Here is a 25,810-nt window from a genome sequence, read left to right as displayed (position 1 = left end):
GGAAGCTTACAGAACTCTACCATTTCTGGATATTCTGCTCGGATGGGGTCGAAATGGTAAATAACACAAAGTGTTTACTGAAAAAAACGCATACTGACGCCTATCTGAATGCAGAGTCACGCTATCACCCCGCACAGAAATATGCTCTTATCAAGACGCTCATTCATCGAGCTAAGGAAGTGTCAGATGGTGACAGTCTGAGAAGTGAAATTCAACATGTTAAAGAAGCGCTGCAAATGAACGGTTACAATGATGCACAAATCAACAGGGAATTGAATATCAAAACCAAATCAAATAACACGAGCATTGAAACTGCCCAAGTAATTAAAACGATCAAAATACCGTACATTGCGGGAGTAACTGATAAACTAGCCAGATGTTTGGAAAAACAAAACATCCGAGTCAGATTTGGCACGTACATAAAATACAGAAATTAATATCTGGTACAAAAGATATATTACCGAAGCTATCAACAGAAGGTGTGTACAGGATTAATTGCACGTGTGGTAAATGTTATGTTGGGCAAACAGGACGAATGATCAGCACGAAACTAAAGAACATCAGAGAAATATTCAAATATGCCAAATATAACTGTCAGCAGTAGCAGAACACGCGTGCAAACAAGGACACTCAATTGATTTTCATAATGTTGAAGTTTTGTGCAAAACTAGCTACTACTGGCCAAGAATAATTAGAGAATCTATCAAAATTGAAATAAATAAAAAGAAAATAATAATATTGTTTTTCCCCTTTTTTCTGACGACAAAACTGAAACCTTTTGTAAGGAAACATGTTTACATTAACCACAATACTTGCAGTCAGAATGCAAACAAAAACAACACTGATATTCTTATGTTTTTTCGGTAAAGTCACGTAAGTAAAAAAATTAAAATTAATAAAAGTAAAATAAAATAAAAATCACGACGTTTTGGAGGCGACACAAGCTTCCCTCTTCAGGTGGAACCGTCACAGCCACGGCAGCTGTATCAAGTAAATGAGAGATTACAAGAGCTACCACTCCGTATATATAATGGTTGAAGAGGAGAAGGGCCAAGTACGGCACACTTTTTATTAATATGGTAAGGTGAGGCTTAAGACTAAGAATAGACTGCATAACAAAAGACTGAGCCTTTGTTATGGAGAGGTGCGGTTTGTGACTACGCCTAGCCTACATAACAAAAGTGTGAAAAAAGAAAAAACTAAACCTGGTAAAACAAAACTGGCTGTCTATCAATAACCTGTAATAGTTTTCTGTCAAATGAGATGGTCCAAATAAGGGTAGTTAAATCTTTTTTGCATGGTTAATCACATCTTTCCAATGATTACTCAGTTTTTAATGGGAGTTACTCCAAAATTAAAAACGATGGAGTAACTCCCATCATTAATGGGAGTTAATGGGAGTTACTCCAAAATTAAAAACGATCCCACTAAAAGCCTAACGACAAAAACCAACAGAATCATCACGAGTTCGACTTCCCTAATCGAACCAAGCAAACGTCCCTCTCTAAAACCATCGGCGGCTAGACCTCCCAGACTCTATGGTCTTCCCAAGATCCATGAAGAAGGCACCCCGCTACGACCCATCATGTCGATGATAAACTCTCCTACCTACAAACTAGCCCGTTTTCTATCAGATACTCTGCTTCCCTTCACAGGCAAGACCTCTTCGACAGTACTCAACTCAACCCAATTAGTCTCTATGGTTAAGGACATGGTACTATCTCCTGATGACATCCTCGTCAGTTTTGATGTAGTATCTTTGTTTACCAAAGTCCCAGTACCGGACACCCTAACAATAATTGAGGACTTAGTCCAACATGGATTGCATTCTGATGTACCTGCGCTGGTTAGGCATTGCCTCACCAACACCTATTTTACCTGGAATGGCACCTTCTACAAACAGAATGAGGGTAACCCTATGGGCTCCCCCTTGTCACCAGTTATAGCCAACATGTTCATGGAAAAGTTTGAATCAGACGCCATCCAGACATCCACCCTGCGTCCTTCCCTGTGGAAGAGGTATGTGGATGACACTTTCGTCATCTGGCCACATGGCCTCCCAGCATTGAACCACTTCTTGGACCACATCAATTCCAGACACCCATCCATCAGATTCACCATGGAAGTGGAGAAAGATGGTAAACTACCATTCTTGGATATTCTAGATAGATAAACGATCTATCTATCTATCTATATTCTGTTTGAGAGGAGACCTGACGGATCCTTGGGACATTCTGTGTACAGGAAAGCCACCCACACAGATTCCTACTTGAAACCGGATTCCCACCACCACCCATCTCAAAAGAATTCTCTCATTAAAACGCTATACCACAGAGCCCATGGCATTTCTGACCAACACCACCTGGCCGGTGAATTAAGACATGTACATCGGGCCCTCAGGATGAACGGATACTCTGACCGCACCATCCGCCAAGCTGTTTCTCCCACCATACAGAAACAGCCACATGAAACTCCGACCAAAACTATCACGTTACCATACATAGCAGGCGTGACCAAAAAGATCTCCAAAATTCTAAACAAACATAAGATCCAAGTCTGATTCAGTACAGTGCATAAAATCCGTGATCTGATTCCATCTGTGAAGGATGTCGTTCCTGACTTACAGTATCCTGGAGTCTACAAACTGAGTTGCAGTTGTGGTGATTGCTACATTGGAGAAACGAAACGTCATGTTTCTGATCGTGTCCGCGAGCACAAGTCAGATCTGAAACACGGCAGAACTGATTCTTCGGCCGTTTCCGATCATTGCTACAACTCTGTGGGCTCTTATGAAATTGTCTTTTCCGAGACCAAGGTGCTCTGCAAACCTCCTGGCTACCATCAAAGGTTTGTACACGAAGCCATACAAATATACAAACACAGACATAATTTCAACCGTGATGATGGTTACAAACTGAGTAATCATTGGAAAGATGTGATTAACCATGCAAAAAAGAATTAACTACACTTATTTGGACCATCTTATTTGACAGACAACTATTACAGGTTATTGATAGATAGCCAGTTTTGTTTTACCAGGTTTAGTTTTTTTTCACACTTTTGTTATGTAGGCTAGGCGTAGTCACAAACCGCACCTCTCCATAACAAAGGCTCAGTCTTTTGTTATGCAGTCTATTCTTAGTCTTCAGCCTCACCTTACCATATTAATAAAAAGTGTGCCGTACTTGGCCCTTCCCCTCTTCAACCATTATATATACGGAGTGGTAGCTCTTGTAATCTCTCATTTACTTGAAACAGCTGTCGTGGCTGTGACGGTTCCACCTGAAGACGGAAGCTTGTGTTGCCTCTGAAACGTCGTGATTTTAATTTTATTTTACTTTTATTTATTTAAAATTTTTACCTACGTGACTTTCCCGAAAAAACCTAAGATTATGAATTCTTGCAGTCACGAAAGCTTCAAATCTAGAACACTCTGATAATGTATGCATTGCCCTAATTTCTCTGATAGTGCGTCGTCTTTGAACTGTGCGCCTTTTGGTGTCATCTGGTCGAACACCATATGAGACTAGGCTCGAAGGAAAGCTGTGTCTGGTGTGGACCAATCAGTTTCAAGGACAATGCATAAATTATCAGAGTTCTTTTTTGTTTGCATTTTGACTACAATTATTGTGGTTAATGCAGGCATGAATCCTTGTAAAAAAGTTTTGTCGCCAGAAAAAAGGGGAAAAACCCTATTATTATATTTTGGTACTGGTCTCATGAAAAAAAAAATAATCGTTCGGATAGCTACCGCCTTAGTGCTGCGCGGAAGCGAATCATCAAATAATACATTATTTAAATGCATGCCTACAAAGGGCAGTGTACTCCAATAGGGATTACCGTTGGTAGGGCTATTTTAATAAACATAATAGACAGGAAGGACAAGTTCAAAGGGCTCGCATAATGCACATGCATAATGTACGTTGCCTCAGTAATCCCCCCCCCCACACATTGTGCAAGAGTGCAGCTGCGTGGTGAACACATCTACGCCTCTATATAAGGAACGAAATAGTAAGACTTTTCCACAAATCTGGCTGTCGCCTGATGAAGCTAGTTGTAATTACCGGCGAAACGTCGTACTCAGTTTGTAAATGTTGTGGCTTGGCTCTCCAACACATCGGTGTGCTGTACTAGTGACGAATTGGCACGTTCTGTTTCCGTAACAGCCCTTACTAGTTGGCTGTGTCGGGTGATGGCGTCTTTTAACGACACATTTATATATTTACGCGTTCTCACAGTGATACGAATTTTATTTTACCCCTCGCTTACAAGGGACAGTATTTCCTGTTGCGAACTGAACTCTGTAATTGTTACAGCATGGCCAGATACAGTCAAAGATAGTGATTATAATGGACACTGGTAAGAGAAGATCCGATTGCTCGCTCTGAAGCCACTCCACGCTCTTTCATGGGGGGGTGGGGAATGCGTTGTTTTGTTCCAGAACAAATTATTAAATGAGGGATAAATAAATATAATTTTCTCTTGCATTGAAACAAATATACATTTTTTAAAGTGCAAGTGCGTAAAGTGAACATTAGCAATTACGAGTTACGGTAATTATGAAGCACATCCATCAGTCTTTAAGCTCCATTTAATACGAACACGTGAATTGTGTTCACCCGCATTAAGTGTGCTTATTTTTAAGCGCTGTCTGAAACTGACACCCATGATATCATTCCGCGCGAAATAACGGCAATTTCCAGTTGAAGGCAATTTGACCAGCCGTTTTGAAAACAGAGTAATAACACCGTGTGACTAGAGCAGTGGTTCTTCACCTGGCATGCAGGCACCCCCGAGATGCCCTTTCTGGGGGTTAGAGACATGGCCAGATTTTTTTGAAGGTAAATCATCGAAACACAAATTTAGCACGGGCACGTGAGTGTAGTGACATAGAATTAGCTATGTAGCAGCATAGCACTGGCTGCTGGCGCGGAAGGGGATATGCAGCTTACAGCAGCCCTGACGTCAGCAGGCCACGTGATACACAAGAGGGGGATCTAGGGGAAAGGTCACAGAAGGGACACACCTGGAACCCGCGGGTAGGTTCTAGAAAGGGGGCGTGGCTGGGGGCGGAGCCAGGCCACGCTGACAGCATAAGAGGGGCCCCGGGAGGGGACCTCGAGGCTGTCATTTGGAGTGGGATCCCGTCGTACTGTCGGAGTCTTCGTCACCGTCTCCGTCTTCACCATCTCGGCGTCGCCAGCCAGGCGGTCTACCAGCTGCCTTGGCTGGAAACCGTAGTCGACCATAGACTGATTTATTGGAAGTGTTAATCCGTTGGTGCGTGTTAATTAACAGGGTGTCTCCAACTCTTAGTGTCTCCGATTCAGTCACTACATAAGTACAACTACTTCGTTTCATCAAAGCGATGTATTTATTAACATTATACATTCTTCACGATTGAGAACCAAAGGGGTGCAAGGCTGCAGTAAAGGTTAAGCACCACTGGACTGAAGCATATTCCCAAGACTGGCGTTGTACGTTCACATCTAAAACAGTATCTCTAGGATATGAAATATATATAAGTATAAATATATTCCTTTGTGTCCCATTGCGGGGTTATGTGAAGCTAACCCGCGTCAGACTGATTTCACTGGAAGATAATCAGCTCTCTCTCTCTCTTCATAGACGCTCCGCGTGCTACTGACACTGACCCAAAAAATAAAAAAGGTACCTGTAGAATATTTAATGGTGGCTGGAGATGATTCTTCAAAGGGCTTCCAAAAAAATGACATATCCTTTTACGAGTCTTCCACTCATCATCTCGCCCATGCTGGTGCACAGACGGTGTACCAGCCCCCATTACAGTGGGCAATGTGGCCAGATGCATCGCGGCAAAGACCTGCTTTGTCAACCACACTTTGGTGTGCGCTCCGGCATTTCCTCTGGAAAGCCAGGAATGCTGCATCACACCAGACATTCTCAGCCCGGTGTGCCGCATGGCATCTGGTAGTGTCCACCAGGTGTGCCGCATGGCATCTGGCAGTGTCCACCAGGTGTGCCGCATGGCATCTGGCAGTGTCCACCAGGTGTGCCGCATGGCATCTGGCAGTGTCCACCAGGTGTGCCGCATGGCATCTGGCAGTGTCCACCAGGTGTGCCGCATGGTATCTGGCAGTGTCCACCAGGTGTGCCGCATGGCTTCTGGCAGTGTCCACCAGGTGTGCCGCATGGCATCTGGCAGTGTCCACCAGGTGTGCCGCATGGCATCTGGCAGTGTCTACCAGGTGTGCCGCATGGCTTCTGGCAGTGTCAGCTAGGAGTGCTGCAGTCAGGTGTGCTGCAAGGCAAAGTGAAAGTGTGGAAACTGTTGCGATTTAAGTGTCCTCCTCTGTGACATGAGGATGCGTTTGAACATTTGCCCTGTGGCCCACAGCGAGACATCAAAGCGTAGTGAGCAATGTGTGAATTATTCGAGTAAACAAACATTTCCTATGACACAAGGTTGAATGGCTTGAAAGAGTTATTATCAATCTTAATTATGCATTAAATTAAACATCACTTGATTGTACCTCGCCGCTGCTTTACCATGCAGATTCAAAATCCAGAAAAAATGCGTAATCAACGTATGGCACAAGTGTGTGTTCACGTGCGTGTCTATTGTGTGTGTGCGTCTATGTTGTAGCGGTGGCGTAGTGGTTAGCACACTGCATCCTTAACCTAGCTACCTAGATTAAATTCTCAGCTACGCCTAATATCAGTGATATCTAAACTCTCCCTCCGTCTCCCTGAGGTGGAATCAGCCTTAGATGCATACCCGGTGTGTTGTGCAATCATCAGCACTGGGCCGGGCAGGATGCTGCCGATGCACCAGCCTTAATAGGCGCACGCAAACAGCATTTGCCCCATCAGTCTGTTAAAGGCTGTACGTGGGATCGTTTTCTTTTGGAAGTGGTGTTGTCCTGGTTAGTACACGGTAACACCATTCATGTGACCCCGTTCTCAATATCAAACGATGCTAAACACTCGTGCCAATTGATAAGTGGGGGATGTTTGTCTCTGTTTGGAGCAGTGACATAGGTCGTAAGCAAGCCATGCTGCAGACCCAACGGTCTGAGTTGAATTCCTGGACATGCACAAAATCAGCGGGATGGTGTCTGAACGTTTCCTGGGCCTCCACGAGGTTTCTTTATCCTGACATCGCCACCTGGGAGTGTGCGACAGCATCAGCAGTGGGGAGCAGCGTTGACATCTCTTCGGTGAAAAGAAAACGGGACCTATCATGGCAATTAACATTTCCTAATATCAGACGAGAACAGCACGACATGTAAGTACATTGTCTTCATAAGTGCACGATGATTCATATTATTATGATAATACATCTTATGCAACCGACAAAGACCTGCACTTACATTGTTCCCGGCTAGACTCACAGATTTCCCATGACAACGGTGAAGCTCAACCATACGGGGAAGACAAAGGCACGCGGCGTGCGGCGATGACGACGATGATGATGATGATGCTGTCTCCAGGGCAACTCCTTTGCGCGCGGTGCCAGCGGAAACTCAGTCAGGTCACATGTCAGCAGCATCGCCTCTCCCCGTGGTGGACGTGCCAGGGACCGCATGAGCAGTAAATGCCACTTTCCACCGGCATATGCAGAGCGCTCCACTCACATTCGGGAAGGGTGACTTTTTACATTCCGATATATAAATGCGGAGGAGGAGGGAAGGCGGGCCACACGCACCTTTGAAGAAGAGGGAGACGAAATATTGAAGGCGTGCAAAATAATTGGCGATTCGTTTTAAAGGTCGAAGCAATGTAAAGCAACCTTTTGCACCATTAATAAAATGCCCGGGCGCTTTAAAGTGAATGACACTTGTAAATCACGTGGCAGTTCCGGGTTGGCTACTGACATTTATACCACACTTGGAACCAAACACACTCTCACATTGCAACCGTCACTGCGTAATTGCAATTAGCACGCGCGTTTCCAAGAATATATTTGGCTTCTTAACCCCCGGCCATAGGAATGTAGAATTTCTGCCGGCGGCTCAGGGCCACCAAAAATGTGAGCAAGTCCGCTTTTCACTTGAGGACGGAGACGCTTCGACGTGATGGTTTTATTGAATGAGGTGAACGTGGGGATGGACATAATGCATGGACTATGAAACATCCATAATCTACTTAAGCATACCGGCTTGCAGTGGTTCTGTGTGAGAGGGATTGATTTTCAGGACATGAGTGGGATTTGGCTCTGGCAAACTAATTCAAACAGAAACAATTTATTACCAGAGTGACTGCGAGTTTCAGATTCCAAGATTGGCCATCTCGTGCACAAACACACATTATGGGCCGTTTTCTTTCCAGCCATATCGTGGCATTTGCGATGTTCAGATGAACGAGCGGATTATAAAAAAGCTGAAATTGTATTAAAACCATTAAACACTGAACCCAACAGCCAGGAGAGCAAATCACTTACATTATACATTTTAAAGTCTCGTTGGAATAGGAGAAAGGTCAGTCATTCATTCAGCAGGCCCTCTGGCCTCGCAAGATTTGCATGATGAGTGCTTAGGAGAATGCACGTAAATCTCACTTTGCTCAGTGAGAGATTGCAACGTGCTCTTTTGGAGCACGTGTCGTGCATGTTGGGCAGACATTTGATGAGCGAGACTGATTATGAACTCGCATAAATCCACAGCCTTGCAGTTTGCACGGTAGCCACCTGGATGAGGTTCGCGAGTTCAAATCCCCCATTGAGGGCTGCCTCAGTCCATCGTGCATTTTGAGGTCGATACGTTGAGTACAACTTTCTGAAAATAAGAAAGTTGTCATCCTATGGGACAGATTGATTTCGAGAGTAGAATGTAGATTTTTCTACTGCTGACTCAGTGCCACCAGCAAAAATGAGTGACGCTTGAACTGGGAGACGCACGCTGGTTGGAAAACGTGCACTTTCAACCCGGTTACGCGGGTTCAATTCCTAGGCGTGGGTAACATCAGCAGTAAGTGAAATCTGCATCTGTCCATTTACCAACTGAACATCGACTCGGTAACGTGGGTTTAATTCCTCGGCGTGCGTAACATCAGTGGTGAGTGAGTGAGCACCTGTCGCTTTACATCGACCCGATAACATGGGGGCAGCTGGCACTTGAACGCTCACCTTGGAAAGCTGTAGTCCGCCAAGGTGTTCGACACTTTCGAGTCACAAAGACGCCATCACGAAACCGACAAACGGTCACGAAGGAGAAAACGCAATCAGGCCACTCGATAACACACGTGCTGCCACTGTAACAGGACATGTGGTTCCAGGATTGGCCTCATCAGTCCCCTGCGTACCCACAAACTCTGACCATCATCGCTGTCCACGGACGATCATCATACCCGACCTCAAAGGATCCCAGATGACGATGACTGCCCAGTGTGGTGAAGTATGCTCAAACAAACCAAATGGTCAACATCAGTGTGGGAGAAGCCTTCATCCAGCAGTGGATTAACAAGGAGGTGAACATAATCTATATATATAAAATCGCAAATCTGTCTGTCTGTCTGTGTGTCTGTGTGTCGCCGGACCATACGCAGTTTCATTGGACGAAATGTGAGGGATTTGCGAGACACGATTGGTCCGTTTGGTTTTCCTAGCGCTGCGATTGGCCCGTTCATCGAGGGCGTGGCGGAGTAGCGCAGTTGGTAGCGCCCTCGCTTCCCATGCCAAAGGTCGCGGGATCGATCCCCGCGTCCTCCACAGGCGAATATATTTTAAAATCCTTTATATTAAGTTCGCTGCCACGCATATAAAGAATTTATAGTGAAAAACTTTGTTTTTACGAACGCGTCCACATGCAAACCACAAAATACAAAGCCTCCAACTCAGACAACACGTGGAGACCCGTGCAACGCCGGGTTTTACTGCTATTTATATATATAAAAAAGGGAAATTTGTGAATGTGTGTCTGTTGAAAATGTTTAGCGTACTTCCCGACATGCAAAAAACGTGAAATTTGCCATGTGGGTACTTTCCAGAATGTACACCATGCAAAACTTATAAAAACATTACTTTTGTATTCTTTTGGGGGGGGGGGGGGGGCGCAATAATGCATATATTTTGCACGGTAAGTGAGCTGTGACGTCACATCTGTCATGTGACCCGCGCGTGCGGAAGCGTAACGCAGTGTGCCTGCTCATCCCCCCCCCAACCCTCCGTCAGTAAAGTGCCATACAAATGTTTTGCAGGTCTAAGACGTTCTTCGCGCAGCATTGCTTTATTATTCCTGTCGTTTACTGCCGTACTCACCGTTAAAGATGTGTGTCTGTAGCAAGCGCGTGTATGTGTACCTATGGACGGGGGGCGCGTGTGTGGGGCGAGCGGTAGTGTAGTGGTTAGTGCGCTGTGCTATGAGTTCGATTCCCACTTACTACCACCACCTGTGACGATCATTTGAACCGGTCCTGGGCCTCCCCTAGGTCGACTCAGCCTCAAACGAGTAACCGTGGTGTGAACATCGCCACTGGGGAGACAAAGACGGCCGGGCGTCGAGAATCCAAGTCCCGGGCGAAGCCGGGTAGTAAAGCTAGTTCGCATATAAAATCAGTTATCCGAATATTCCTCAAGATATTAATTTTTATCTGGCATCTTCACATCTCATGCCTGTTAATTTGAAAACAGTTGCTGAGCATAATCCTCAAAGGTCAAACCTGCTAAGCGGCCAGCAACATACAGCACTGTTGAAGGTGTAACAGGTAACAGATACAGTACCGCCGCGTTGCTTGAAGCGAGCAAGCTTCATAATAGCTTGGGGAAAAGAGTCGGTGGGAGGGAATTTCACAAGCAGGGCCGAAACGAGGAAAGCAGCAGAGAGAGAAGCGCTTGTGACTTGCAGTGTGGTGGTGGTGGTGGGACACAGTATGGCTGAGATGAAACGGTCGTTCAGGTAGACCGAGTCCTCGATGTGGGTGGAGGAATCAATGAGTGTGAAGTTCACGGTAACCACGAAAGTAGAAATAGAAGAGTGATAAGGGGGCAACTGACCAGCATCTGCTGGAAGCCCGTGGCTCTACTCTGTGCCCTTTAAGAAAATCAATTTGAGCTCAATTTGACTTTCTTATCATAATCCCACGATGATGTATTTTTTGACGAGGGGGAGATATGATGGAGAGAGAGACAGAGAGGTGTTGTGATTTGCATTATGAATGTTGAGCATGGTGGGGATGAGACGAAACAGTGAGTCCCGGAGACCCAGTCCTGACCATGGGAGGAGGACTCCACGGCGAGCGATAAGATCCCTTGCAAAGCTGAAAGGTGAAGTATTTTTTCTTATATTGGGGGTATCAGTATTCCATATAGTTGGGGCCAACACAATAGGTCTATAATTACCTTATTAATAAGAGCTGTGCGGATTGTAAACACAGTTCACAATTTTTTTTATTGTTTTCAAAAATGCCTCCAACCCTATTTCTCCACGGCTCTGTTCCCCTCACGGTGGAGTGCCACGGTGGCTAGGAGATGTTGACTACCTCGCCTGGTATGGAGGAGGTCGTGGGTTCGATCCCGACCCTGACGCCTGCTGTATATTTGGAGTTTGCGTCTGTCTCTCTCATCATCATCATCACGGTGGCTAGGAGATGTTAACTACCTCGCTTGGTATGCAGGAGGTCGTGAGTTCGATCCCGACCCTGACGCCTGCTGTATATTTGGAGTTTGCGTCTGTCTCTCTCATCATCATCATCACGGTGGCTAGGAGATGTTAACTACCTCGCTTGGTATGCAGGAGGTCGTGAGTTCGATCCCGACCCTGACGCCTGTTGTATATTTGGAGTTTGCGTCTCTCTCCAAGTGGTCACGTGGTTTTTTTTCCCTCCGGTTCCTTCGGTTTTTTTCCACCCGCCACATTTAGAATCAACATCACGCGTTCGTAGTCTTTCGCCGCCATCATAAATGCGCGCAATAAGCCACTTCGTTTGGGCTGTCATTTGCGATGGCCATGTCGCTTCTGAAAAAAGAGCTATTATAGCTGGTAAAAATAACAAAATAAATAGTTTAGAGTGTCTCACGATCCCCTGAACCCCGTTCGCTTGCCTGAAGGATGCGCCCAGCCTCGCAGGATTATGCTTGATCCGCACCAGCTCCACTTTCTCCAGTTTCTGATTGGCAGCTCTTATCCTCCAGCCTTACCCACTGTCAAATGCAGCTTAATACTTCTCTCCCAACCTTATCTCTTCCCGCGTCTCGACGAACCTTATGAAAACCGTGTTCCGAGTTTTCCGCTTTGTCGTTCGAACTATCTCTTACATGCCCCTTTATCTGTGCAGCTTTCACTCCTGAAAGCTTCTGGTGCAATGTGTGTGCGTGTGGTGTGTTGTCACATGTTGCGGTTGTGTGGTAAACATCGCCGCTAGGGAGACAAAGATGGTCGGCCGTGGTGCTGGCCACCACCTCGTGCACCGTGATGGCCTTAACAGGTGATCGCTCACGGCACTTGCCCCAACAGTCTGTTATGGGGCTATAAGGGGGTCTTTGTTGCCATTTGTATATGTGTGTTTTTATTTGTACTGGTTTTTACACAATTGCTGAATACAGGCCCAAAGGTCCAACATGTCAAATGGCCAGTAACAAACAGCACCTATCAGAGTTGGTGACAGATAAGCGTTGACACGTTTGTTGAATTATGGAAGTTGCTCATTTTTTTATATGGGAGAGAGAGGAATTCGGATCCATTTTCCCTGCTATGTAATCCCCCCACTATTTATTATAGGACACCAACGCGGATTTTTTGTTTTAAACGCGTTTTAATGGCGACAGAAAGAGGGACAGTAACTCGATACAGAGTACAATGGATCTTAACAAGATTTGAAATGTATCAACTATGCCTTGATTCGTTATGCACTATTGACACTCTGCACAAGGACGGGAACTCACTGTGACGGATAATATAATATTTTATTGAAAACCAAGTACAACCAAACCTGTCAACCCATATGGTTTACCCCCTATTCTTGTACGGGCACAAGTTTTCAGGTCCATGCGGCGTACAGCCGTTTCAATACGAGCAAAATAATTTGTTTGTGTTTCTCCCTTGTGATGGGACTTCATAGGATGCACGTTGAGATGTACAGTACAAGGGCACGAGGTGACCAATAAGGTCGGAATTGGTCTATCACAAGGAGGGCACTGATAAGGGGTTGACAGGTATGGTACAAGAAATTCATCAAAAATCTCGGGCGACAGTAAGAGCACACATTTACATAACCCCGTAGTTCACTGGCATGTCGACAATCACAGAACACCGCGACGGTAAAGCGATTACTGAACACAGCACGGAATAGGGCAAGAACAGAACAACGCGCCGAGACGGCTCGCGCCCGCCATCACTTCACTCCTGTGTGACGACACAACGCAGCAGAAGCCCACAGGTCACGGGCAGCCTCAGGAACCCCCCCCCCTCCGCCGCCACGGACGCAACGGTAGTGGGGCGCACCCAGGATTCAACGCAGCGGCAGTCTCGTGGCCTTGGTTTGTTTCTCGCAACAGCGCTCCGAGGGACTCCACGTCAGCGGCACTCGGCCACAGATTCACCCGCACGGTACCATCGCACGCAGCGACACGGGTGCTGGTTCGCCCGCCACGACACCAGCAGCGCTCGTGACGACAGTCCCGGTCAACGTGTCGCCCGCACGACAACAGCGCTTCGCCAGAAGCTGGGCTTCTGTGGGAGCCCCCCTTTGGTTTTGGTGAACGCTGATCATCCTTGCACCCCCCCCCACGTACACGGGTAGCGCCCACTTAAAACAAAAACAAATTGGTAAATCAACTTAGCTTCCGCAGCGACCCCCAATCGGAGCCCCGTAGCATCGTTACACAAGCCCCAGCTTTTGTTGAGCTCAATTTCCACCGATCACGCACAGCCCCGTCGACTACCACATAACTGTCAGCCCCCTATCATTGCCTACCTTATTACAGACAAATTCAGACCTTATTGGTCACCCCGTGCCCCTTATAAATATCAACGTTCATCCTGCAAAGTCCCATAACAAGGGAGAAACACAAAGAAAATAGAAAAAAAAAATGTGCCCTTATTGAAGCGGCTGTACGCCGTAAAGACCTGAAAACTCTATATTCCTGTACAAAAATATAAATAAACCGCATGTGGTGACAAGTGTGCTACCACCCTCACGCCTCGCTAACCTCCGTGCCGTCACTGGCCAACTCGTGCCCTGCCCCCGGTCAAGGCCAGACTGGGTGGTGGCTCCTTGGCTTTCAGAGGTCAGGAGAGCTTCTCAACACAGTGGAAAATGTCTTACCTCTGCCACAATTGAGAATGTCAAGCAAGGCCATAATTATAATATGCTCAAAATGTCCCTTCCAATATATTGAAATAAAAAATATTTATAAAAAAATTATAATTGCTACGCTACAACAGGCAACCACGCACTGCCGTCCGAAATAATCATTAGCAAATGTAATCATAATCATAACTAAACTCAACACATTGCCATTACTGTATTACTACTACCGGTTCTAGTATTACGGTGTACTGCAGTTTTGCGTGTGGTTTGTCCAAGTGGTGTTGCCGTACCCCAGCAGAAGCCGTTTATCGACTGCTGTGGGTAGGTACAATCAATGTCAAACACTGTACTGTCTCTCCATTTCATTACTTTCAAATTTATATAAAAGTGGAAAAGTGTTACGTAGGCTATATCACTGTCGAGTGAAACAAAGTTTCTTGTGAAAACGGGCCGATTTGCGATTGATAATCAATCAACCATCACTAACGTTAGTTATCATAGCTAAGTAAGTTACTTGGAAAGTTAATTAGCCACACATTCACCCAGCGACCAAAAATGGCGCTCATGGGCGTATTCAACTAACGTTAATGTCTTGATTACGTTATACTGGTAGGAACGAAGTGGACCAGACCACCAATAGATTAATGTGTCCGTCCGTCCGTCCGCCCGTCCGTCCGCGTCCGTCCGTCCGTGTATCAACATCGCCCCCTACTGCAAACACTTGGCATGACCCTGTCCGACAAGATGGCCGCCCGCTCCCCCTGCGATCTGTGAATTAAACAAGATGGCCGTCGCTTCCGGCGCATCACAGCAAAACTTTAAACTTCGCTTCAAAATTACTTTACTGAAACGCAGCACGTTTATTTAAAAAATTACTTTACTGAAACGCAGCACGTTTTTTTTAACACAGAGACAAGAAACATTTATTAACACAGAGACGAGATATATTTAATCGCCTTATTTGTGCACGAAAAGTACGGCGCGAGGCCTAGTGCGGCAGGCTTCGCGAGGCCTAGTGCGGCAGGCTTATTAACACAGAGATGAAACGCAGCACGTTTATTTAAAAAAAAAATACTTTACTGAAACGCAGCACGTTTTTTTAACACAGAGACAAGAAACATTTATTAACACAGAGACGAGATACATTTAATCGCTTTATTTGTGCACGAAAAGCATGGCGCGAGGCCTAGTGCGGCAGGCTTCGCGAGGCCTAGTGCGGCAGGCTTATTAACACAGAGATGAAACGTAGCACGTTTATATATTAAAAAAAAAATTACTTTACTGAAACGCAGCACGTTTTTTTAACACAGAGACAAGAAACATTTATTAACACAGAGACGAGATACATTTAATCGCCTTATTTGTGCACGAAAAGCACGGCGCGAGGCCTAGTGCGGCAGGCTTCGCGAGGCCTAGTGCGGCAGGCTTATTAACACAGAGATGAAACGCAGCACGTTTATTAAAAAAAAAAATTACTTTACTGAAACGCAGCACGTTTTTTTAACACAGAGACAAGAAACATTTATTAACACAGACGAGATACATTTAATCGCCTTATGTGTGCACAAAAAGCACGGCGCGAGGCCTAGTGCGGCAGGCTTCGCGAGGCCTAGTGCGGCAGGCTTCGCGAGGCCTAGTGCAGAAGGTGGTGGTGGGGGGTGGTGGGGTGGTGGGGTTGGGTGGTGGTGGGGGGTGGTGGTGGAGGGTGGTGGTGGGGGGTGGTGGGGGGTGGTGGTGGGGGGTGGTGGGAGGGCTGGTGGGAGGGGTGGTGTTGAGGGTGGTGTTGGGGGGTCTTTAAATCTCACAGCGTTTCTTGTCAAAACAAACACTTTTAATTAACGTTACACTAGAATACAGTTACATTTTTTCTTTAACTCCTCTATACCCGGTCGATATCCCTGTACCGGTACTAAGTATTATTCCTACCAGCCCACCCCGCAGGGTCCTGTTATATGTCAAAGCCCACGTGAAGTCTGATTAGTGTCAATCATTTATCTTGCACTGTATGTGTAATATTTGTAGAAGATGAAGGTGCAGGAGAGGGAGGGGAGGAGCTTGGACCTCGTCCAAATCAGCCAAATGTTAATGTCATACCTAGTCAAACCCTATCAAATAGGACACTCTACTTTCAGGATAAATGTTTTAAAGATTATACTTGACTCCATTACAGCCCCTCCTTAAAGGGGGTCCTCTGTTTCTATTGTGCTAAATACTTTGAAACACAAAAGTCTAAGCTTGCGTCAAAACCAGATTCAGCTTTTGTCAAGACTGGCTTTCAAAATTGGAAGAAGGAATAAAGCCAGTGTCACAAATTAGCTGTGATGACTCGGATTCAGGAGCCAAAACCAAAACTTTCACGTGAGCTTGAAAGACAGCAGCAACAAGCGAGGAGAAATATTATGAAGATTTTTGGGGGTGTGAAGTACTTGGCACGGCAAGGTCTGGCTTTTCAAGGCGTTGATAAGGAAAGTGGGAATTTCAGCCAGCTTCTAAAGTACAAGGCACAGGGCGATGCAGAGCTGACCACCTGGCTCCAAGGTCATTTTGATTTCACCAGTCCCCAAATGCAAAACTAAATTTTGAAGCTGGTGGGCAATACAATCGTCAAATAAATTGTCGGAAATAACATCAATTCCAGTGGTCCAGTTCGCACTTGTCATTGATGGCACCCAGGATATACCAGGAGTTGAGCAGGAGTCAATATTCATAATCAACGTTTTTGGGTTTAGATCGCGTTATTTATAAACGTGTCGTAACCCTCCACCACCCGACACGGCCAATCAGTAAAAAAGTGTCACGTTGACAAAAGACAAATTAGTTCACTGCTTTAGCCCACCGGTGTGTTGAAGCGCGAAACCACAACATTTGCGCTTCAACACACCGGTGGGCTAAAGCAGTGAACTAATTTGTCTTTTGTCAACGTGACACTTTTTTACTGATTGGCCGTGTCGGGTGGTGGAGGGTTACGACACATTTATAAATAACGCGATCACAACCCAAAAACGTTGATTATGAATAATATTGGTCGCGAAAGCCTACGTGTTAAACTGAGGAGTCAATATGTTTGCGGTTTGTAGATGCAGATCTACAACCAAAGGAATAATTTCTGGAAATCTACGAATTGTCATCAACGACAGGGCAAAATATAGCCAAGATGGCATGTGATGTGATGATGCCTTCCTCTGTCCCAACTTCGAGGACAAACCTATGACGGTGCCGCAAATATGGCTGGACGATTGCAGGGGGTGCAAGCTATTTTAAGGAAAGAACAACCGCTGGCTATGTATTGTCACTGTGGTCCACACTGCATGAACTTAGTTACACAGGCTGCCTGTGTAGCCTCTCCACTAGTAAGATAATCAATGGGTCTGGTGCATGAATTGGGGGGCTTCTTTAATCAATCTGGCAAATTCAAGGTGATTTTCTAGGAAATCGCAAAATCAGAGCATGGTTTCACCTCGTTGAAACCTCTGTCCCACCAGGTGGACTGTTCGCACCCCTGCCATCCGCTCAGTTCTCAGCCAGTATGAGTCAGTGCTGACAGCCCTTGAATAAATGGCATCATGCAGCTCATTTGACATTTCAACTAAGGCCAATGGTCTTCATAGAACACTTCTAAAAGGGAACACTGTGCTCGGCCTTGTCATGGCTGAAGACCTGCTGGGGGATTTGGAGTGCCTGAACACTTCCCTGCAGCTTAGGAAACAGACTGGTTAAGGCATGTTGGAGGCTGTGGATCATGTCAAAACAAGCATGCAGGACAAGCAAACGGAGGAGCACTTTGATGTCATGTTCGCAAAAGCAACTGCTGTGGCAACAAAGTTGGACCTACAACCTATTCAGATGCCTCGTATCTGCAAACCTACAAAGCGTTACACCGGTCCGGCTGCAGTCCATATCCATCCAGATGCCCTGTCTTTGTACAGAGCCCAATTCTGCAACGCCTTGGACACAGTAAATACTCAATTCATAGAGAGGTTTGATCAAGCTGGATTCCACAAGCTGTAGCAGCTTGAAAATGTGCTGCTACGCGGAGACATGGACAAGGTAGTAGACGAGTCTCCTGAATTGAATTAAAGACTACTGCTGGTGCCGCTGGCCATGTTTGGGGCTAATTACACATCAAACGAGCTCAGATGCTAGTATTATTAAGGAAATGGTGCCAGAGGTGAGGTCTCTTCAGTCATGTGGAAGCTTTAGTATGGCTTCTGCTGGTCGTCCCTGCCTCCTCTGTAGAGGCTGAGATGAGTTTTAGTGCCCTGCGGAGGCTTAAGACATGGCTTAGATCTTCGATGAGTCAAACAAGGCTGAATAATGTGGCCATGTGTCACGTTCACCAGGAGAAACTGAACAGATTGGATCTTGAAGGAATATACCAGTCTTTAATCGATGTCAATGATAAGCGCAAAAAGGCCTTTGGATCCTTTGCTTGAAGAATGGCAAGTCAAAACACTTGTCATTGCCTGGAGAGGAGAGGATAAAAGCAGAAATGGCTGCAGAGCAGGGGAGAGAAAAATAGATGACTGGAGAAGAGAGGAGAGGAGGAGAGAGAGCTGGAGAGAAGAAGATAGGAGAGGAGAGCAGAGTAGAGCAAACGCCCCTGCTGCCCACCCAAGTTTACTTGTAAATGTGTAAATAAAAACAACAATTTGCTAAACCTTGGCCACAATATCTGGACTTGTCTTCATATAACAATGCATAGATTTCTGTTCATATGATTGTGGCTATGGTTGCACTTTATTAATCCCTGTCTGCCATTACATACAATGAAACAAGAAAAGATAAAAAAGAAAAAAACAGAGCAATGTAATACGATACATTATTAGACATTATCATAAAAATAAATCAAAAGTCCATCCCATGTGTTAGTGAATTTTCTTAAATTTTAAGCAGGAAATGGAATGAAATTAGTTTTCAAATTTAGATTTTATTTTCTGGGGGGGGGGGACCCCCAGACCCCCTAGAATATTTGGTCCCCCCCAATGTTGACTCCAATGCTACTGCCTTGATGTCAAGCTTCATTGTGTCAGAGGCTGTGTCCGCGGTTTATCTACACACATCTGTGACAGGATCCGTGACACTGTTTTTGATGTGCTTTTAAGCACTATTTTATTGTTTACCCTGTTTGCGGTTCTGACGTGAGTTTTACGTGTGTAATGTGAGGATATATCCGGCTCAATGACGTATCACAACTCGTCATGATGATTGGCTCTGCCGGTCCTGGTTTACAGCCAATGGGGGGAAGCCTAGGGGCGTGGCCCTGACGTAATGGAAAGGTGACAGCTGTAAGTAGGGGATTGGTTCTGCTGGCTTTGGCCACAGCCAATGGGGAGATGAGTCAGGGGCGTGGTCCCGGCAGCTTACGAGGGGGCCTGGAATATTCCATGGAAGCTAACCAGGAGTGGTGGAAACGTACCACGTGACCCGGGTATTAAATAGGGGTGGAGACGAACGACACGGGGTCAGAACGGGAACGAACAGAGGAAGGGGGCCACGCGGGAGCGGGGCTCTGGGTTGCCACGTGGCGGTGCGTCTCTCTCTATCTATCCCTCTCACGCTGCCTGCTCGCAGTGTGAAGGAAAGCTGTAATGCAAGTTGAATAAAAGACGGATTCCAGAAGTCGCCTCAACGACCTTTATTACACGTGAATAATTGGTTGTTTCTGCTCGTTAGTTTGCTCATTCTCTCTGCACCCTGCGACGTCCTGTCACTGCCGCGACTGCCGACGGTCTTGGGCTGTGGTTTATGGATCTCTATGTAACTCTATGGATATCTATGTAGCTATGCATCTATATTTAACCCTGAAGATGTCTACGTAACTCTGTGGATCTCCATGTAACTCTATGCGTCTCTATATAACTCAATGGATCTCTATGTAACTCTATACGTCTCTTTGTAACTCTGGATATCTATGTAGCTATGCATCTATATTTAACCCTGAAGATGTCTACGTAACTCTGTGGATCTCCATGTAACTCTATGCGTCTCTATATAACTCTATGGATCTCCATGTAACTCTATACATCTGTATGTAACTCTATGGATCTCTGTGTATTTGCAATGTTCTATGACTGCCACCGGTGCCGACGGCCTTGGCCTGTGGCTGTCCTTGTACCAGAGCTGCGTGGCTTCATGGAAGGGGTCTTACCAGCTGAGTCTCAGTCGGAGCCTGAGGTTGGGAAAAGAAAGAAGGGGATTCCAAAGGCGAGCAGCGGCGAGGGAAGAAGCAATGAACGACGTGAGTTCACATCCACGCGCAGACTGTGACATCGGCATCTTGCATAGAAGCTTCATTCCACGATGACTGTTAGAGATGCAACCCACACGTTAAGCTCTCGAGAATGTGAAGGTCAGGCGAAGCGAATGAGACTTACCTACCCTGCGTTCCATTCCATTACAACACTGCCTCTTCAGTAGTCTTTGGTTCTTTCGGTAAAGTCACGTAGGTATAAAATAAAATATATCACGACGTTTCGGGCGCAACACAAGCGTCCGTCAAAGAGTATGGATTCCTGCAGTCACAAAAGCTTCAAATCAAGATTGCCTCTTCGGTGTTGTAATGTAGCCCCCCCCGCCCCCCGTTAAGTAATTCAGGTACCTCAAACGTGGTAAAACGTCGAAGTGCTGTCCTGCTCAGATGAACGTTGAGACATTGGTGCTCATCTCCTGTTTACAGCGCTCAGCTAGGGGTGGAAATTCCAAATCCCTACGATTGGAGGTGAATATCCACAGAACAACCAACTGTTGACTTCCCCACGCAATGAAACTCATTTATAAACCCACGGAGGGAAGATGGGCTGACTGCAGCCCCCAACCCGGATATGACCTCTATTCTATTCCATGTTGGATGTATAAAGCGTATTTCACCAAGGCGCTTGACAATGCTTAACGACTGCGGCACAAAATGGCAAGACAAGGGATGGGGATCGGGTCGTGACCAGGGGTGGAGGCAGCGAGGTGGAGGCGTTAGGGGCGTTAGGTGGTGCTGGTGGGGGTGGCAGAAGAGGAGGAAAGGCGAGCCGAGAAGAGGGATAGGACGACCTGATGGCAGTGCGAAAAGAGGAATTCGAGGGGCAGAGTCGGAAGCGGAGAGGGAGTTTGTTCAGGTGTAAGGGGGAAAGCAGCGAGAAGGAGCGAAATCGAGATCGGGCGCAGGGTGCAGGAGGGGCAGCAAGACGATGGGCAGCTTGAGACCGGAGCAGGCGTGATGGGACATTCTAGGAAATGAGAGAAGAGAGGTAAGGGGGGGGGGACAGTCCATGCAAAGCTTTGACAACTCAGGTGAGCAATTGAAAGAGGCAGCTGTGATAGATAGGAAGCCAGTGAAGTTGTTGAAGAAGATAGCCAACCGCTCACTCTGCCTCTGAGCCACCCCCGGCGGCTTCGAGCCTGTGCCAGTTGCGGTGAGGGCACTTGCCCGAGTATCGGTTACCCTGGGGCGGAAGAGACAGGCGGCCACCGCAGGCAGTGGGCCAGGAGAGGTCGGGTTCTCCGCTAAGATATTCGACCTACAGATGTCAGGACGATGCATCTGGGATGGTGTTATGCATGTGCTGCACTGATTCATGTCTTTGGGGCCGTCCATAAATGACGTCACGCGATTTTGTACAATCAGACCCTTCCCCCTCAAATATGACGTCACAAAGCTCTGCCCCCCCCTCCAATTTTTTTTTAAACATGCTTCAAATCGCTTTAAACTATTGTCATTGTAGTGTGCATTTAATGTGGTGTTGCATTCTGATGTTGTAGGAGAAAACATTTATGAAAAAATCTATTTATTAAGTAGAACGTGTTGTCTATATTTATTTAAAGATTTAAAGTTTCGCATTTTGATGTGACGTCACATTTCTCAAACCCCCCCCCCCCCTCGTCACACATCGCCACAAATGTCGGACCCCCCCCCCCTTCCCCAGGTGCGTGACGCCATTTATGGACGGCCCCATTGTACAAAAAGTAAAGACAGAGCAGCTTTCACATTTATGTATCGCTCGTGCCACAGCTGGCGAAACGGCCTCCACTACAAGCAGCTCCAGTGAGGCCCTCTAGAGGAGGATATTGGCCGACTTCCATGCTGGCCAGACGTCTTGCACGGTGGGAGCACAAAGACAACGATCCCCTGTGGAGCCTGAACAGAATGATGGGGGCAAGTGATGTGAGTGAGTAGCACCTATGAAGGCCGGCACGGCACAAGAGGGAGTGGGTGGCCAGCACCACGCCGGGCCGCCTTTGTCTCCCCAGAAAGGAATAGGATAGTGGCTCTGCCGCTGTATTCAAAGTAAGGTCGTTAAAGGTGGTAAATGCACAGCCCTGCAATTGCTCGCTCACCCCACTGCTGGCCGAAGAGTCTCCACGAGAGGGAGCTCTGGAGAGCCCCTCTCGAGGGCAAGGGGCCTACCCACCCACGCTGACCAGGAGTTTTGGAAGAGGTGGGAGTAGCCACGTTTTACCCCACCGCTTGCGACCACGCCGATCGCCTGTGGTCATACCTATTGGTACTGCTGGCTGGGGCAAGGAAACCGAACCGGATCTCAAGTTCAGTGTGCAGATAACCATTTGGTCCGTAGCAGCATATCCACGTGTTCCAATACACCCCACGACGTCGCCAACACTCCTTGGCCGGTTCATGATGATAACAGTGGTCCATTCGATGCAGTGGCGACAATTCCACGTTCCTATGGCGGGGCTCATTTTGTGCAGGGAGATGCCTTCGCTTGAAATTGTGAGAATCAAGGTGGTAATTGAAATATTAATTTCCCTCCCCCATACGCGGTTGCCGAAATACAATTAATTTCACATTGCGTGGCCGTGCGTTCCCCGCGTGGTGCGTGTGACGGAGTTGTGGTACGAGCTCTTGCATTAGGAACAAATCGCTGAATATCTAACGATTGATGTTATGCTCAAACACTGACTCCTACCCATTCCATTAATGCTCAATTTAGTGGAACCCATATTATTTTAAAAGACCTTGTTTAGCTCAACATTTCAAAGCAGTGTTATCATTTTGGCGATACTGTGTAATGGATTTGAAATTGCCTTTGAGTGTCAACGTTAATAGCTGCGTCTCTGGGTATTTAACACATAACACGATTGCTCATTTGTAGCAATTTTTAGAAAATACCGACTGCTATACCTTTTTTTATATTACCTTTTACACTGCAATGCAATAAGGTATACCAGAATAATATTTGCCAACCATACTACATTAAGCGGTAAGGCTATCAATTTTGAAACAGTTTTACCACAGACCGATTTAAAAATATAACTTTGTTATGAATCTATAAAGGGGCATGATTATCTTTGAGAATGGGTATGCAGAAAGAACAATTTAACACGTTTTTGGGTCAAAACGCGTAAATATAAACAAGTCGATAACCCACCACAACCCGACACAGCCAATCAGTAAGGCTTTTTTCACGTGAACAAAACGCTCCAATATAGTTACTACTTCAGCACATGTGATGGCGAGCAAACCCAACAACGTTTACAATTTGAGTACTGTGACGTTTCGCTGGTGATTACAACCAGCCTCATCAGGCGATATGCCAGAATCGTCCGCGATATACCCCAAAAACCTTTATCATTATGCATCCAAGAGCGTTTCAATATCCACAGCCTCCCTCTTCACCAGTTGGGTTGGCAACTACCCTGCCTGCTAATCGGAAGCATTATTGCTGTCCAATAACCTTTGGAAGTGTATGTTCATTCAGCATTATTTTGATACATCTAGTGATGCACACGTGTCCACTGTTGGGGAGTCGGCATTATAAGTAACATTGCTGCTGCAATTCGATGATTGAAGCCAAGTACCGTACATGTAATCCTGTTTCATTCCTAAACTTTCAGTATGCAATCAATGTCCTGTTACTTGGTGAGGACAAGTTGAATATTTGTGTTTATTAAACATTTTTTAAAAATCCTAAATAAATTAATATTCCGGTACTGGAGATGGGAAGTCGTTGAGTTGGCAACATGGGATTACGTGGGGACAGTAACGATGGTAGATGACGTGCTAGAGCGCCTACACCTCACGGCGCTTGTGAAGTTAGATCAACCCTATACACCCCTCGTACAGCCCTAGTGTCCATCCACTGCTGGATGAGTGCAACGTTTGTGGGGAATAATAGTAATTTTCTATACTTTTGAGGCATAAGCAATGAGAATATAACACTTACTACCCAGGAACAAAAATCGTGTTACATAGTGTAATCAAAGTGCGTTCACAGTGTTTGGCTGCCATCAATTCCCACGTGATTAGCCACTTCCTTGAGCTATCAGGCATGGCCAGGAAGCTTCTGAAAAAAGAGCCATAGAGCGCAGTGGGCCTCACCTGGTAAAATAAAACTAAGTTGATTTTCTATGCCTACTTTGTTGAGGGCGATATTGGCCGGTAAAATAATTGACGAGATCAGGCGAATCACAGGTGGCTTGGCAGGAGGTAACTGTATCTGCAGTACAGTACATACACCGGGAAAAGTGAATCTTAATATCAAATAATTTAATTGCATTACTTTGAGTATACCAAATACGCGACGATGCTAATTTGCAGCACTTGTGGAGCAATCATTAATCAGAACTCCTTCAGCGTTGCACACATTGCAGGCACGTCCAGCGGACGTTGCCACGGAAACACAGCACGCTCGTCACGCCGCGGGTCGCTGCGCTCATCTCTACCGGTGGACCTCTGAGCCAGTGGTGGTGGAAATTCCTCGTTCCCACTGGCAGAGGCCACTCATTCTGCCGCGCAGCATGAATACGCATTCGTGTTGTTGACTCGCCACGAGTGGGATTGCGTGCGTTCAATATAACCAGCGACGCAGGGGATCACGGACTCGCATGGTTGTGCCACCGTGATCCCTGCTGCACTTTTCGGATGCCCCCACTGGTCTTGTCTTTGAATAACGTAAGTATTGAGTTCGTAAAATATGTGCTGTGCCTGTATCCGTGTCCAAGCTAATACTAACATGATGGGTATATTGGCCAATGTGGGTAGGCCTCATTGAAACCGCCAGGACTGCCGTGTGGTGAGAGAATGACATTGGGTGGCTGTAGAGCAGCGGCCTTCATTGCCACTGGTGGCTCCTGGTGGCCTTTAGTGCGACCCCTGACGCGCGGCCCCCCGACAAAAAAAATACACAAATGTGAAAACACCACCCCATCATCATCGTCGTCGTCGTCGTGCTGCTGCTGCTGTTACAAACCCAACAATGGTTTCAAATGGTGTGGCGGTCCACACATTGATATCTTATCGGTGAAAGTGACCGCCCCCCCATTCTGAACATGAGTATAGAACACTAAGCCAGAGCCTGGACCACCCCACACGCTGACTGGCGAGCTGAGTGACTTTGCGCAGCGTGGCAACACTCGTATTTGGGACACAAACACGAGCTGGCATGAGCGCACGGGGGGGGGTAGCAATTCGCAAACCCACCACGATCGTGCAGCTTTAAATAGACAAATAGACATAGAATCGACATAGAATCGACACCCGCCAACAGAAGTCGCCCTCCAACAGTGCAGATTTACTCAAATAAATGCGCTTACATACAGCTCAAGGTTTTTTGTTGTGACGAACAAAATGTTCGAG

Source organism: Lampetra planeri, chromosome 11, assembly GCF_965212315.1.
Source record: "Lampetra planeri chromosome 11, kcLamPlan1.2.h2, whole genome shotgun sequence".
Taxonomy (NCBI): domain Eukaryota; kingdom Metazoa; phylum Chordata; class Hyperoartia; order Petromyzontiformes; family Petromyzontidae; genus Lampetra; species Lampetra planeri.
The sequence above is the reverse complement of the archived record's forward strand: the minus strand, read 5'-3'. Positions refer to the sequence as shown.